The sequence below is a fragment of the Homalodisca vitripennis genome, chromosome 4 (genome assembly GCF_021130785.1).
Source record: "Homalodisca vitripennis isolate AUS2020 chromosome 4, UT_GWSS_2.1, whole genome shotgun sequence".
Lineage (NCBI taxonomy): Eukaryota > Metazoa > Arthropoda > Insecta > Hemiptera > Cicadellidae > Homalodisca > Homalodisca vitripennis.
The window spans coordinates 2,919,011-2,937,712 of NC_060210.1; positions in this window are offsets into that span (position 1 = coordinate 2,919,011).

The window sequence follows — 18,702 nt, forward strand, 5'->3', positions numbered from 1 at the left end:
AACCAACAGGTTTACATTTCTATCAACTAACAGTTACCAACAACTTCCGAAGTATTTTTTCTGTATACAAAACTATCACGATCTTTTAAAACAGCAAACTAAGCACCATCAGAGTGACTGCATGTGAATTTATTCCTATCTTCAGTTTCAAAACTTCCATACAATTATATATTAGTACAGTGTCTTGAGCACTAAACATTTAGTACATAATAATTTCACTAAGATATTTGTGGACACTGAGGCATATGGCTTGTACATGATATAAAATAAAGCAATGACATTTTTATAATAACACATTTTAATTACAATATTTGCTGAACATTATTTTACATTTGTACAATTATATTCAATAGTTCAGTAGGCGTATATGTGTAAGGAAAAGCGAGTGAATGAAGGATGTTAAGATGTACAACAACAAAATGAAAGTACAAATTGGAATGTATATTTACATTGTACTACTGCAATGTAAATAATATAACATTCATATTAAAAGACTACTTGCCTTTCATATTGTAATAAACTAAATAATTTTTTTCCCATTGACATTACTACCAGCCACAAGCTTTGCCGATAATTTTCTATTTAACAGGCGCAAGAAAATGGATTAGATACATTATCGCGATTGACAACCTCTATATTAACACTTATACAACTGTGTCTACAGTATAAAACACTATCTTTTTTCTAGATTAATGATCAGGAACCTCAGGTTGGTATTAAAAATATTTTTATTCCACCAACTACTATCTCAATTGTATATTAAACAATATAAGTAATTTTAAAATTGATAAACTGTTTAATCAGTATTACAAATAAACTTCTATTATACAAAAATTACTTAGTAATTCATTAAAATGTTGTAACTAATTACATATACATATATATGTTTTAACAAATCAAACATAAAACTATATGCACAAATATACATTGTCCAGGTAACAAAATGAAACACAACTGGGGTAAAATATCGGAGTGCTAAATAACAATGATAAACAATAATTCCAGGTTATAAACAAAAGTTATGTCTCTCTCTGCAATTTGTTGTGTACATTTTCCAATGAAAGTGTATGTATACTAACGACTTCATAAGTACGTTCTGACTTCTCAAAACCTATTATCTGTGTAGTGTTTCTGTGAAAACAGTGAACATTTTCTAAAAGGAACCGCAGGTGTAAAAGCTACTTAATTACTAAAATACATGTTATAAGCATGTTTACAACCAATTTGAAGATTATCATGTTTTAACGGAACTTTAAAAGTGACTCATGTACTGATGCTAGAATTCCGTGTTGGGTAATAGAGTAGGGTGTTTTTATCTTTGCAATGTATATGCTTGAGCAGAACTTGAGAATTATCTAAACGATCATGTCTCACTTCAATTACACAAGATTTTGCAGTTTGTTGCAAATGTTATATTGCTTTTTCTGTCCCATATAATTCTTCCTCTAAAATTTTACATAGTGGTTTACATACATGGGCCTACAAATGAACATCCCCGCAGCGCCTCATGAATTATGAGTACGTCGATGTTAATTACAAGGCCATCCGAGATGTGTACGTCGATAGATCTTATGTAAGGAGAGTTTTATTCTAAGCTTAGCTCCATTTTACCTTCCGTCAGAGACTTTACTTCTGAAATCTGAAGTCCGCGCCCATCAATTTAGACCGAAACAGTAGAGTACTTTGGAAATAATACTTAGTAATTGTTTTGATTTCCGTATCCTTGGACGCACCAATACTAACAGAATACTGATATAGGTGACCTAGTACTGGGATATGGCTGACAACCAACTAGGACAGTCGCTGAAGAAGGCGTTCAAAGCGTACACTTGGCAATGTCTTCAGTATCAAATACTGCTTCACTCAGCACCCATGCAGTTAAATAAAGAGCTGCTCTTATTCTCTCTTCAGGTGCACGATTCAATTCACCACGAACCCAAACCACGGCGAAGAAACGAAATTATTTTAACAATAGTTTAATTTCAAACCCTGCACTAAGCAAAAGAGGAAATTAGCTAAACTTTACTTATTTCTTACATGCTCAGTTTCCCATATCCGATCTCATAGCATTTACTTTACTGGCCAGCTATTTTGCTAACTTCTTGTATTTTCGGCAATATATATTTTACTGTAATTTTTCTTTACATCTTTTTTGTGCGAGCGTTAGATGATTAAATTTTACAAGTAGCCATAACTACTACTTTATCCTTCTATGAGACTTACAGATGTATTCAGACATATAAGTAATATTAAAGCTGTGAAAAATAAGAACATGTTGTAATTGTATTTTCCTTAACGAACGTCAACTTACTTACATAATGCTAGAGACAGTTTTTTTTATATTACAGATGATTAGAATGTACCTACATTGATTCTAAAGAAAACTTTACTTTACATGTGTGGATTTTGTATCACAATAATGTAACTAATAAAAGAATACTTCTAGAAAATAATGAACCAAAGTCTTGGATAACCTTGAGTTGGCTGTAAATCACAAAGGTTTGAGAACAATATCCCTAATGGTTGCTTCTCAACCTTAAACAACTCCATTTGAAAGTCGAGTCAAGCTCGTTTTGAAAAGGAAACCACTGCAACTCAGAAAGATAAGTTATGTTTAAATGTGCATGTATTATGACATAAAACCTTGTTTTAATAACATAGTAAATGATATAGTTGATATGTCTCATATGCCACTTTAATCACCTTTACCCCCGGTTGTAGAGACAGCCACCTTCACTAACCCAACTGGCAACTACAACCCTTCCAAAAACAAGTTTAACGAATAAATTACTCACAATATCAAATCCCTTTAAATTACCTGAGAGAAGGTTCAGCCGTGCTTGTGACAAAATAATAATAAAGACTGTAATTGACTAATAAGCCTTTAGAACGCTCTTTACTAAATGACAAACAGATTGAAACTAACTGTTTAAGCTGTATAAGCTGACGGCGTTGAATATTGCATATGCTTGGTCAATACAACCATTCATGACATCTGAACGTACGTTTATTCCAAATACAAAGAACAAAGCGTAAACTCACATTGTCCAAAAATGTCATCCAAGCAGCACTACCTCAATCTCGGTAAGTTTCCTAAGGAAATAATTAAGTCAAGATCTTGTTGTTTGTATTCCTACCTATAATTTAAAACTCTGATTTGGCTGAAGGATGGTTGATTAACTTTCTTAAAAAGTTTTCTTTAAGACATAGAGTAATTAATTCTCAGAGCGTGATTCTATTGAAGGAAAACAGCAGGTGGGTTTCGGAACCTTACAGAGTAAGAGGGGAAAGTTCCTAATTACCCCTAGGCACTTTTTAAATACCATGGGAATTTATAGGTGGTTAGATCACTCATGATGTAAATGTTTTAAGACCCTTCTGGTTACAGTTGTAATATGCGTTATCCTGTATTAACAACAAGGTACTCTGCACCAAGTGACTTCGCTGAGGTTTTATTCGAAATTTTTTTAGCTTTTTTACTCTCGATAGTCGACATTTCCGGTTGACAGACAGAAGCTCGGAAATACGGAAATCTTAAATCCCCCCCAGCAGATGAGAAATAAATTAGATAGTCTACTAATATAATTGATGCTACTATTTTCATGTTTAGACATAAACCATAATAGAACGCCTTGTCTATTTAGAAACAAATTTTCATGCATAAATTTTAGCATGCGGATAATGTCTTTCTAAGATATCTTGCCATAATAAACATTAATATATTTCCTCATTAAGCTGGGTTACATAATAACGTTCAAATAATAAAACTATACGTGCCAAGTGGTTAAATTATGTGTTTTTGTACATTGGAGTAGTTACGCTATGTATGGTAATATATCTAATTTTAAAATCCACTGTCATTGAACAGGAGTGTCGCCTTTAAATAATTGAGGCTCTGTACTAAATTTCAATTAAAAAAAAACCAAAATATTCTGTTATACTTGGGGGTCGTTAGGTTATATGTGTTGATACGTCACATGAAAATATCTCATATAATTGCCCTCAGTTTGTTTACAAATTGTTTACTCTGTTATAGTTTCCTTGTTAGTATAGTTACCTATAACACAAATATATAGATATTCGCCAGCCGAATAGCCTAGAGGGACGTACAGCTACATAAAACTCAGTGTTGACTTTATAGAAGAAGTTCATACACAATTTCAAGTCTATTGATCAATTCATTCATGTGTAAACGTGGCAAAAGTTAAGACAAAATAAAGTATCTAACCCCTAGACCGTCAGAATTCGTTAAGGCTAACTATCGATATATGGCTGAATATTCGGTATGTCATATAAAATATATTTTTACAATAAATTCATTTTTAAGTTTATTTACTTAAAATAACAAACTGATGTATTTGTTATTATGATAAAATATATATTGTAACTAGAGACTAATCCAATTTTTAGAATTTTATGACATTACTATGCCGATTAATTTGAAAACTAGACTTATATGCAAAACTCAATTACTACATTTTTATATTCAAGAAGGTGGTACAACAACGTTCCCTTACCTACCAGAGTATATTTGAGCCCACCAGACCAAGGAATCCCAGGAAATAATGACCCAAGTGATCGGGTGTACTTTAATGAAATTCTCCAAATTTCACTCGAACCTGGGGGTATGTAAGACATTTCAATAAACTCTTAACCATCTTACTTTATTAATCGGTATTCAATGGTTAATTCATTATACTGGGATACTTTTTAGAAGCTGCATGATTGCGATTATTGTGCAGTTAAACTAAATTAACATATTTCAACAAGTCTTATTCTAAATCGAGAACTACGTCTATTAATATGTTAATAATGAGACCAAACTCTGTGGGTTGTATACTAATTTTTTTAAGAGATCTATTAGTTATTGTAAGTTTGAATATAACTATATACTTACATGTACGTTTGATAACATGCACATTTATTTATAATAACCACATAGAACTACGTGTAGAATTTTGACATTTGGAAGTTAAAAAGCAAAAATACCTCTTCCCGAAATTTCAATCTCTTTCAACCCCAATGAGTTGTTGATATTATGTATTATATACATGTGTGTGTGTGTGTGTGTGTGTGTGTGTGTGTTCTATACCAATGTTATACTATAACTGCATGAGCTAAGAACCCCTCTAAAAATAAATGTCATTATTATGTAACTAAAATTGTAATGTGGCAGTTATTTACAAATCTATGAGTACTGTAAATGGTAAACCGCACAGGTCAAAGCACAGGTCCATTCGGAAAGAATAAATAAACTTCTCTACGTTCAATTGTTGCATGAGGCGTGCGGTTAAGTTAGGCCACTGCTTAGAAAACCTTTGGACTCAAGTCTCCCTTAGGACTGTACTACCTTCCGTAGCGGCCCACCCCTCAGGTTATCTCAATAGATTCTATGAAAATATCAATGAATTATGTGGCTTTATAATTCAAATAATAATTAATTCACATATTTAATTGCCTGTTTGCCTATTGTACGTTAGCTATCATAAAAATATCAAGTAAAAATCTTCTTGTTAATAAATTATGTAAAATAATGTACTATTACTGATATTTAATTAAAGTTTATTATTGAGATGTTCAGCGGCTAATGTTTCTTTATGGAACATGCAATGGGTCCAATCGCAATGGTCGGTTTGCTAAAACGGAGGTTCCTTTAAACCCCCTTTTCGACCCGCCATTGAACTGCCACTCTCAGTAGATTACATATTATAACCCAGTTTTGCCAGTCAATGCCATGATTATTGGCTTGTGTGGGTGGAGTGATGTTTAACGTCAAGGCAACACGTTCCAAGAAATAGTGGTGAGCGTGTCTCTCATGCGATGACATAGCAATTTTTTTTGGTTTATGCTTACATTTTATAATATAAAAGTAATTTTAAGTAATTTGTGGAACTTTATGTATATTAATCACAGTTAAATATTACTATACTACATTATAAATCTAGTCTAGCGTGATGGCAATGGTAAATGTTTGTTTTTTTTCACACGATATAGTATTTACTAATATTCTAATATTGTCGCTCAACCTAGGTGACCCTGGATGGGTTTCGAGGCGCTCACTTTGGGAACAAATAACTGGATTTTGATATTAAAATGTAATAAAAAAGTAGTACATCTTTAAACCAAAACATGTTTAATAATATTTTATAAATTTTCCGGTGCCATATAAACACTACATATATGAACCATGAATAATAAGTACCCAACAAATTCGTAAACTACAGTGTTCATGTACCTTATTACGACAAAATTAGATATATTTAACTAATTAGGTATATAAAAACACCTTGTTAAGCTTAAACATTAGAGAACCCTATTTGCTAGGGCTTGCTATTCATTTACTTCAAATTGAATGTGAAGCTGTCTGTGATGGACGAGAGAGAGAGGAGAAATATTTTAAGCCTTGCTGAACTCACGGCTCCATTCTTCATTCCTTCAGCCCTTTATGTTTAGAACAACACCTGGCACTGCATGGATATTACTGACTTGGGTAAGTTTTTGTGAACGTCTCACTCCAAATACGAAATGTGAGTGTTATGTTACATTAAGTCATTTAAGGACTTACCAAATGTACTGTATACCAATCAGAACAGTTTGAACAAAACTGAAATATTTTTTTACAAAATTTCGTTGTATTTTCTAACTTTTAAAGTGCACACTACAAAATCTAACATTTATATTGTTATATATAATAGTTCTATGTCCCTTTTGTCTACAGTGGGCTCTGCTATACAAACATGTTAGACATTACTATGCGTGCTTTACTATATAGGGTTGGCGATAACTTCTAACATCCTTGCATTTTTTATTACTGTATCATCCACATTTTTATCAAATTAATTTTTTATAACTCAAGTGTACAAATAAATGTACTCTATAAATTGAACTAAAACTATTTTTGGACAAATCTAACGTAAGTTTACGTGTCCTTTAATTGATTATGGCGTGTTTGAACACTTAAAGTTCAATTTTTAAACGCAAATAGGATTTATTAACTGAAAATACGCTCCAGAAAACAATAAATTATTCGGAAGCATAGATTTTGTTTAAAGAAGTGAGTTATGAATTTTATACTTCACAATAGTGTTTTAATATATATGAAAGAAAGGAAAATTAACCATGGTTCAAGTATATGCTGTGTGACTACAGCAGAACCTAAGCTCTGAGATTACACATGGGACATTATCCTGTAACATGGTACGTACAGCTAAGCTATAATATATCTGCATCAACCAGGCCATGAGTAACACAATTGCACCCATGGTCGATTGCTGTACTTCGCGGCTGGGTTCTCCTATTACACTTATCGACCAATAAGCTTTAGTTAATCAGTCAGGTGTTTAATATGATACGATAAATAGTAAAAATAGTAAAATATTTAAAATGTGATAAAAGTTTTACCCCCAATTAATAATTATTTTTGTGGATTGGTAACATTCTTATTTATAGAGGAAGGAGAACTGGACCTCAACTCAACATTCGCATTGAATCAACTCTTCCCACCATAGCTTCGTTAAGAGTAGAAAACTCAGTTGCTCCATCGTGAATGAAATCGTCATCGTAGTGTACTCAGTTTTGCACCGGATGAGACAATGAGAATACCTTTTCACCTAGATTGCACTACTTTTTTGCAGTCTAGGAGTCTGATGTCGAAACGATGCATGCGAGGGGGTTTTTGTTTTGAGCCTCCTCATCTTCGTCGTTGACTGATTTGGATGAGACGAACATGACTTCAGATTTCAGGAGTGAAGTCTGCAACAAGCATCTGATGTCAGGCGCTGCACGTAAAAGGAAGGTTAGCTGGAGCTGAACTAAACATTTTCATAAGAATCAGGAATTTGGGAGAAGTAAAACAAAATAACGTAGGAAGTTTATTCCTATTAATTTATTTTTAAAACTCCAACGGTCTCTTGGAAATAATTGTTGTTAGCTTAACAATAAAGAATATATGGTGTGGACTTCTCGTTTAGTGTCACGTTAATATTTAATTTTAATAATTAAAAGAAGATTTTAGTATATGACATTTCAAGATATAACCGAATGCATTATGAAAACTTACATGGTAAGAAAAGGAACTTCACACTGAAAGAACAGGTGTCGAATCAAATAAACACGTAAAAAGACTAGGAACGAACAATTAATGATTTTATTGTTGTGTAATTAATTATTTTTATATGGATTCCAAAAATTTTTTATAATAGTATTTAACATTAATTTAGTACATATTATAGATACTACAACATGGAAATTAATCTTTATCACAATATAAGGTTAATATTACAGTCTAAGAAAAATTCAAGTGACTGAGTTTTTTTTTAGTTAATAATTTGTATCATATTTTTGCTAATACTATGCCCCCTTATCCCTTTGTTTTATAATTAGGAGACATTTCTATTTTCATATATTTTGTTCATATTGCTGTCGCAATAAAAAAGTAAAATTTATGGCGTTTTGTACATTTGAATACGTACTTTCGTAATGATAAACCTTAATAAGAATAAATGCAACAAAAATCGACTTGATACATTTTGATGTACTCTTTCTGGACTAGTTTTATTTCCAGGGATCTCTCCACCGTCGGCTTAAATTATGGCTGACACTGGACGAAACCTGTTATATATCCCGTATGATAATGTAGATTCCACGCCCTCTATTCAGATGGCTGTCCTGTAAGATCATGCTGGTAGGAGTGGTTTGGGGTTGGTAATTAGACAATGACGCATGGAGCATCAAAAACATAAACAGCAGAGCTAACTCGCTTCTGGAGAACATAATGTCACTTATTCAAGTGATTTCAAATGTGAGTAATGTTTCTACGTGTAGGGAGGTGATGATATTGTTACTCGGATACATGGTTGGCGTGTGTTTGACGAGCCTTCTCTCTCCGATCATGATCACATCTGATTAAAAATTGGAGACCTGGAACTTGAAAAAGTTAAGTATCGGATCCGAGAAAACAAACTGGGTGTCAAACAAGGCAAAGCTAAAAATGAAATTAGAATCCCATGATAGTAACCGAAAACGGGTTCACAATATTATATAAATGGACAAATCAGCTGACTGTCTAACTTCTTTAATTGAGGGTTATTTTGATCTTGGCTGTCGTGTTATTAACATTAGGAGATACGAATTAGTCTGCTGGAGTTCTAAACTGCTTGCTTTTTGGAAAATAGTCAGGAATTTATTCTGGAGAGCAAAAACTAGGGGTACTTAGAAGTTTGAAGTAACCTGAAAGAAGTTTTGCACTAATATTGAAAGTGTGCTCGGTTGTACAAGGTTTAGAAGCTATTAGCATAAGACTCCATTTTGCCACTTTCAGGTCTCAAGTACGATCGAGAATATATTACTGAAATATAGGAGTTCTAAAAGTGATAAAACACACTTTCCGGACTATATCATTTGTGACAAGGATCAATCACTCGGGTGTGAAGGGAGATCTGCAGAGCACGCCACTTAACCAAAATGGAGTTTGGTGTTTTGTGTATTAAACTGCAGAAGGATTAAGTGGGCGATTAAGTCGTTTAGTCCGTATAAAACTCCGGAGGAGACGGATTGAGACCGGAGTAGGCTGCATATACTCCTTCCTGGCTGCGCAGGTTGTTCAGGGCCTTTGTGGCCCTTAAGTACATTCCTCTGTCCTGTAGGGTATGCAGGGTAGTGTTTATACCGAGTCAGCGGAGGTATAGCCTAGATCGACTTAAGTCCTCTAGGTCGATATGTCTGTCCTACTTTCTAATCGAAACCACGAAGCAGGTCAATGCTAGGTTTGCTTGGGAGTGATATTTGAGCACCCTCTATAATATCCTAATTCGCATGCTTACACTCCATAATGATGAAGCGTCTCAGTTCGTTATCAATTGGTATGCGTGATTAAGTCAGCGGCGAAAATTAGCTATAGGAGTATTTCTAATCATTGAATGAGCTTTGGGCAATACAAGCATAGGCGGTTGTCAATGCGATCTCGAGACTTGGTGTTTATGGTAAAATATGTGACTGAATAAGATACCTAATCATAGATACAGTGGTTACTACCACTATTATGTGAGCGAGCATCACTGCAAAGACTACGAGGTGATGTCCCTAGGGTAACGTCCTTTCTCCTCTTCTGAGGAACCTAGTTGCGGACGACCTGCTTGAGTCCTTAAACACTAGTGGTGTCTTATACCTATGAGGTATGCAGATGACATTCTTCTTCTTGTAGGTGGAAAATTTAACTGACCAATGCTGACCAACTGACGGAAGTGATTGCTATTCTGAATATGGTGGGAATCTGGTGTGCTGGGATGCGCTTTATTATTAACTCTACCAAGGCTACCACGGTTGACTGTACAAGATTGTGTCAGTGGGAATGTATTAGTCTATTCTTATTTTGAGGCTTTTCCATTGAGTTAAAATCCGAGGTTAAGTACCTGGACGTACTTATTTATAGGATCTTAAACTGGGGACCTCATCTGGAAGGGGTTATCGCCAGAGAAAAATGGTCTTTGATGAAATGCAGACGTGTAAAAAGTGACTAAAAGCCGAGGCATTTGCCATTCGGGCTTTGGCTAGAAAGAGTGCCTACTGTTTTCAGCGGTCTCGCGTAGCAATAGAGAGCACCCAGAATTACCATAATAATTCAGAGGAATGCTCTATGTGTCTATGATCCGATACTACAAATATATTCATTCGTCATATGTTTGTTATATCTTATAGAACGAGATACCTCTTTGACCAGCGGAGCATAGCTGGTTTAATTTAGCTCTAAAACAAAAAGTGGCACAGGCGTCGGAACTGTGAGGGCGAGACCGTGTGAGAATCTGGTGGTCTGTATGGATCTTTATCCCACATTATTTCAGGTAGAAATCACATCCATAATGGAATGTGTTGGTGAGAATCTTTATCTGCGGTATAGGATTAAAAAGAATACCATTTTCTCAGATAGCCAGGCAGCATTGAATGTCCTGTAATCGTGTGTGTTCATCTCCAAACTTGTCTACAATTGCTTTTAAGTCGTTTGTTTGTTGAATTCCTGGTCATGTTGGCACTATGACAACAAAAGAGGTAAGACGTGTCCAAATTTGGATAAGTGTTTAATATGACGGGACCACAAACGTTCTGTGGTATTTATAGATGTGAATTCTTTATAATTCTGTGAATTCTGTCTTGAAATGGGTTCATACTGAACATGAGAGAGAAAGGAGGCTGCTGAGAATGAGTAGAATGGTCCAGAAGTCGCCTTCTCTCAATGTAGCGTTTGACATTCTCTCCTTAAGTAGATCGGTGTGTTCTCGGGTTATGTGTCTGATTACTCTTCACAGAGGTGGCATCCTCTGGGAGGATCAGCTCTGTAGAATATGTGTCGAACAGGAAGAAACTGCGGCACAACTACTCTTAGACTATCCTGCAATAGTAACAACCACGTCATTTTTGTATTCTGGAAAAGGGTTGCAAATTTCCCCAGGAAGACCTGATCGGTTATTTTCAGTGGTTTGTAGAACTGCTTAGATCATACACTTAGTGCCATTATGGAACACTTCCGAGGAATACAAAGGTACTTAAGGTTTAAGTGCATGGCGTAAGTCGCCCCTTACAATAAAAAGAAGAATATGAAAGGATTACAATGGATGCAATATTTTGTATGTAAAGATTTCAAACTTATAAAACCAGATAATTTAGTTTTGGGAATCTATAGTCATTTATTTTTTTTAATTTTGCTTCTGACTTAAATGTGATTTAAATTTTCAGTTACATAACTTGTGTCACAATTTATATTTCATTTTACAGTGCAGTTTCTAAGCATTCAAATGGAACACTACCAATTTAATTATTATTTCCTCCATAATTTGAATAACACTGAAATATGTCTGAATAAGAATATTGTATGTATTATAATTGAATACATAGTCTAAGTATTGTTATTGCAGGATTATCTAACTATCAATACCTTAATTTATAATTTACATATTTCTGTAAACATGTGTAAAAATATGTATGGTCAACCAGGAATATTATTTCTCTTTACATGGGTATTCTCTTCATGTAAAAATAAAAAATAAAATATTGTTAAACTCTTTATATGAACTTTTGTATGTCAGCATACTTCTTCAGATAACAAATAGTGTATAAATATTTACAAAATTAAATAATTAAACTAACTAAATAGAAACAAGAAAAAGAAATGAAATAGAATAATAAACAGACGAATAATACCTCACAGCTGATGTTTCATCATAAATACCAAAGAGGAAAACAATTTAGAAATTTAGGAATGTTCAAACCTAAAGGAAATTTTGACCTTAAAACAAGTTGATGAGCAGTTTCGCTCCTTCTCAAATTAAACCTATTTATATTTTCGTTGGCATGCAATGGAACATTATTGATGCCTTTTAATTTGTAACAGTTTTCAATTTTGTCCTGATTATGTTCTCTGGAATGTACAGCGAGGGGCTTGTCATCTCCATGAACAATACTGTAACGGTGACCTGTTATTCTGATACGAAGAGGGTTAGAGGTTTGGCCAATATATTGTTTAGTACAAAAATTAAAATTTAGTTGATATATTATATTACTTGAATTCCAATCAATTGTTCCTTTAATTGGATACGTTTTATTCGTTATGTTACTACTAAAATTTTGACTAGAGGACATAATTTTGCACGTACCACAACGTGGTTTTTGACAGGGTTTTCAACCGTTAAAAATTTTCTCTCGATTTTTGTGTTTAAGATTGGTTTGAACCAGCATATTTTTAAGATTTAAAGGTCTTCTAAAGATGACCCTAGGTGGTTTTGAAAATATATCTTTAGTTTCCGATGATGACTGTAGAATATGGAAAGCAGTTTTAATTATAGGGTTTATTTTTTTAAGTCCAGGGTAGAATTTGGTAGTAAATTTAGGTTCATCTAGAGGAGAAAATGTCTTGTAATTAAAGGTTTTTGTCATATTAATTTGATTTTTTACAAGTTTGTCGGGATAATTTAACTTTTTGAATGTGTTTGTTATTTTGTTAATATAATTTGTGAAATCAGACTCTTTGCTACATAAATTCTTTGCTCGAATGGCTAAACTTTTTGGAATACTTTTTTGACGTGACAACGTCTTAAATTAGGTTGCGGCTCGGAGTCACTCATGAAAAAGTGTAACGCCCGGTAACGTTACGATGCCCGTCCAGTGGGTCCGCCGCACGGGATCCGCACGGGATAAAGCAGATAACTGTGGGTCCGCCGCACGGGATAAAGCAGATAACTATGTTTATTCGTGAAAATGTGGAGTGCTTAGATTCGTCATTTACAACAACTACAACAATAAAGGTAAATAATTGTACACTGATATTTCATTATCGTAAACTCAACAAAAGTTGAGAAACTGAGTTTATAGGTTATGTCATACTATTGACAAATGTTGATAGTGTTAAGTAAATTATTAGTTTAAATCACTCTGCAATCAATCGTAATTCAGTCGATTGAGAAGAAACAGCGCGTATTGCTAGTCAAACATTTAAAATAACAAATTATAACCTCTAACCTGTCATAACAGTGCGACCAAACAAACGAACTAAACCGACCAATCACCACGCGCGGAGTTAGAATTTAACTGTGTTTAGCAAGAATTTCAAATTCCAATTTTAGTAAATGTTTTATTCAACTTTACCATTTACAATAACAAATTTTAATTAATTTCAAATTATGTACAATGTTTTAGTAAACAAAATATATTTCTATAGTTAAAATTTGTGCAATTCTTATTTTCATTCAATTCCTTGTCCTATTGTGCAATTTAATAATATTCATATCAATAAATATTCTACCGAGAAAAAGACGTTGTCACGTAAAATCTTCGCCCGTAAAACCGACTTTACAGGCAACCATAATTTCTTTATTTGTATAGGATGGCAACTAGTATAATTTAAGTAATTCATAATGTTGGTATCTTTAACGTGAATGTTTGTTTTACGAAAGCCTTCTTCTAAAAACACATCAACATCTAGGAAGGTAATGATTGTGTGGGAATATTTCCAAGTGAAATTTAATGTTGAAAATTTGTTTAGGGAATTTAGGAACTCTTTAAGGAGATCTTCACCATGTTGCCATATCAAGAAAATATCATCTATGTAACGATACCAGATCAGTGGAAGTTTATTTTGGGTATTTAAGAAATTTTGTTCAAAGAAGCCCATAAAAAGATTTGCATAAGAGGGTGCCATTCGTGTTCCCATGGCTGTACCTTTTATTTGTAAATAGAAATCATGTTTGAATTTAAAACAGTTCATTTTTAGGATAAACTCTATTAGTGTTAAAAGGAAAGAAGTAGAGGGATTTGAATGTGCTGATCTGGTATCAAGGAAATGTTTAGTTGCGTTTATGCCTTCATCATGTGGGATGTTGGTGTATAGTGATGTGACATCAATTGTGGCTAGGATTAAATTCTTCGGTAAAGGTTGGGTAATTTGGGAGAGTTTAACAATAAACTCATTAGTAGTTTTAACATAAGATGGAAGTAGTTTTACAAAAGGCTGCAGTTGGTCGTCAATGTAACCTGATATTCTTTCAGTCGGGCTTCCATAACTGGCAACAATTGGACGTCCTGGTGGTGGTCTGACATTCTTATGAATTTTCGGAAGTGTATAAAATGTTGGAGTTCTGGGGAATTTTGGTGTTAGTATGCTTATTAAATAATTATTTATAATATATTTATAATATTTTATAATTATAAGTACACAAACACAATTTTTGTTGCTGATTTTTGAAAAAAAAAATTAATATTACTACATTTTTATATTTTCATTATTTTCCATGAACAACACCATATCAAAGCATTGGATAGTTTTGAGTATGAATACTTCTTCCTCTAAATGAATTAATTTAAAAGCGTGCTCGCTGGTATTTTAATATTTATGGATATATTAAACTAATAATTCATGTTTAGCTGCAGTAGAACATGAAAGATTATATAAAATCAGAATTATTACTATTTATATATTACCCTCTAAATTATTATTTAAATTCTTATTGTAGAAAATTCTGAAGTAGAAACACTTATAAAAAAATATTTTACCTTTAAAAACAAAAATGTATTCAAAATAATATCCGATTGAGTTTCTATTCCTCCTTTCCTACTTGTTATGTAGAATATTTGCCACACCTCATGTATTCCATGTAGTGGAAGTAGATTTTACCACTAAAAACGTTAATATTTACAAAACAAATTTATAAAAAATAATTCATATCAGAATTTCCCAACACTGCATTTAATACCCGAAATTAACAACACAAATTGTTATTGTATTTAAAGTTTTTGAGTTAGCTACCATTTTGGAATAATTTTGGACAAAACAACATCCATTAAGCTATTTATAATCAGAAGTTCTTGGGTTTCTATTTAATTTTTTTAAGACATCTCTTGTAGCTTTGATGTTAAACGGGTTGCACACTTAATTCGATAACTCTGTATAGTTTACATGAACATTAAAATACTAGCTGTTAGTAAAATGTCTATGGATTGCGTTATACTATTTTGACCTTTAACTTTCTATTAGAGAATGTATTCTGGTACAGTCTGGCAACATCAATGTTACAGTAACTTGTTTATTTGAAATAAGGTATTTTCAATCCAAATTAGGTTGATAGTTTTCAAATAAGTTTATTTTAAGTTTTAAGTATTTTGTTTCCTACTGATAATTAATATATGACTAAAAAAACTTTGCCTATTTACAATTATCCTCAAGTACCTACACTGATAAAAAGAAACAAATACGTTAAGTATATATAATTTTTAATTTATTAATTATAGGTAAATTGCTAATATAAATAATGCGACTTTAATGTATAGCTTTTAATAAAAAAGTACCATTTTTATTATTCATGGATCAATAGAGGCTTATATAATAATGTAGTAAGAATTAAATAAATAAAATAGTAACAAAAGGGATAATCATGATTGAAATAAAATCAATAAGGGTTTGAATTGATTTTGTTTGTTTTATAGCGTCGTTGTAATTGCATTCACAATGAAAGAGCCTTAATTGCATTCTTTCTAACAAAACTAATATATTACAACTATTGCAGTAACTTGTATAGAGTGGAATAAATACAAAATGTATTTTTTAAATTTTTTATCTAACAATACGTTTATTAAAAAACGTTTCAAACTATTTCCATTAAACTACTGTTAATTTAATTAAAATATTTTTTTACTGCTAGTGAATATCAAGTAGCATGATACGCCTCCCAAAGTATACTGGAATACCAACGTTAGTACAAATTAATTTGGCATTAGCCCAAGCATCACAGAATCGTAACACTTACTAGGCATTGGCACAACTTCCTTTTGTTTCTGGGGAAGTAACAATTTCTTCTCTTTGTGTATGACCGCAGGATAATTGACGCACGGGTAGACATATCGCATGCAACCTCAGCAAAGCCTGATACGTAGTTTTATCGGAATTTTGAAGAAATATTCAAGCCGATAAGTAATACCAACGGAAAATCATTGGGAAATTAAGACAAAATATCCAAAAGAATTCAGATTTATAAAGAAAATAGATTTATCTAATTTTTAGTGTGGTATTCGTATCACTATCCTTCCAATTTTAAATTATAATATCTTATTTCCTTATCTGTAATGGTTACTAAAATATTAAATCATTCCCGGTTTTTCTACTACACTGTATATTGGAATGTTACTTAATAGTATTTTTATTGTAATAAAATCACTCTTAAATACATTTATGACTATTTAAAACAACGAGAAAACTATATTTCTATTCGCGCTAGTGAATTAAATTTGGGTATGTACCAAATAGATATTGAGAGTTTCAATGGAGTATGGAGTAGGGAGCTTAAATTTGGGACACCTTGTAGTGTTTGAGGTAAAAATATCTAGGTTAAAAGATTATTATGTTAGATATTTTTAATGATTATTATTGTAGGACGGAAATGCAACGCATTAGAAAGAAAATTTACCAAAAATCATTTTTGATAATAAAATTCATGTTTTAAATTTGCTTTATCATCCTGTTATCCATAATACGTATTAATAATATATCATATTTTCTTTTATTTAAAAATCACTCATTTAGTAGACCACAGAAACAAAAAATCTAGTTTCTGGCAAAATAATTGCTATTAATCATAATTTGTAGTTTCATGATAAAGAAAATTTAAAAATGCCTAATCATTTGTAATGATTATACATTGTACTATAAACAAAATTAAAAACATAATTAAGCGCTATATTCTTTACTTATAAGGTTTCGGCGTCCCTATACCAAAACATACTGCTAACGAATTTTTTGAAAGATGCAACCGAAAGAGGTGCGCCTTTCTAGAAGAATGATTATTTACCATAGATTCGCCGCTTGATTTTCCCTATACTAACAACTTTGATAAGGATAATATTTACTAATAATTTTAACATTCTCTAACACGTCTTACTCGATAGCTACAAGCAACTCCGACAACCTCTGTCGCCGAAGCTTGGCTATCATTGGCAGTAATGTGCTTACCATAACGTGGGCTGAAGTATTCCAGACAGTAGGAGGCTCCCAATGTTAAAACTATGATTACTTGATCGGTCCAGGTGACTATCGTGTTCACGGCTACTGCTAAATTGCGCGCCAAATTCAAACCTATCGTGGAACTTTGTTCATCCCCACCTTCTTCTCCGACGAAATACAAAGGAAATAACTGAAATAATTAAATTAAAGGAAGTAAAAGGTTTTAAAGTGACATGGTGAACAATATGAACATAAGAAAGTTTCGCACTACTTCATAATACGAAGCTCCAAACCTAAATTTCTATTCGAATAGGAATCTTTTTCTCTGGAACATTAATTGTGTATCTAAGTTTGCAATGAATAAATACACACATGCCATAAAACATAAACAATGTACTGCTATAAGTTTAGTTAATAGAAGTTTCGCAGAGTTAAAATAGAAGTAACAGTTTAATAAGTTAGTTCGGTTTATTTTTTGGCCTTTGGCATGATTTCTTTCAGTATTGGAGCAGTTAAATACGTACTATAAAGGAAGTAGGCTAGTATTCTTCTTGTTTCAAAATTCCGGAAACTTTTGCTTAAATCGAATTAGTCTGAGACTCTCAGCGCTGAATCGTATTTTTACATCGTTTCGTTACTAGATCCCTAGAACTAAAATGGTTTTATTCCAGCATCTTGACAATAATTTTTTTACGAATTATTTATTGCAACCAATACAATTGTGGTTCTGTAGAATTGTGACTTTTTCAATGACAAAATATTTATTCATGAAAGCTTATGTTTTTCACAAGAACATTTACATTGTACATATTTGTTGTACTGTCTGAGCGTTAACAAAGCCCATCACTAGAGGGGCCTGTAAAATTTCATTTCTGCCTGTGTGTCTGATCGTCTCCAAAACATATCTTGTTAACGAATTTTATATGCACACTTTCTCAAGAAGCTATTATATTTAAGAAATTTAAGTGGCTATGATGGAATGTGTAACTCAATAGAATTGTGCATAACGAAAATGTTTACATTGGTTTTATAAATTGCCGTAACGGAAATGAGAAATCATCAAAATAAATAAATTTGCAACCATAGTGAATAAATCATATTATGTTTAAACATTGACAGTGTAACAGAATTATCTTATAGATATTAACTACAGACATGACATTTTGTGTACCAACCCCAGCAAAGTATGTGACACAACACATAGTGTGGTGGATTCTTAATTTGCA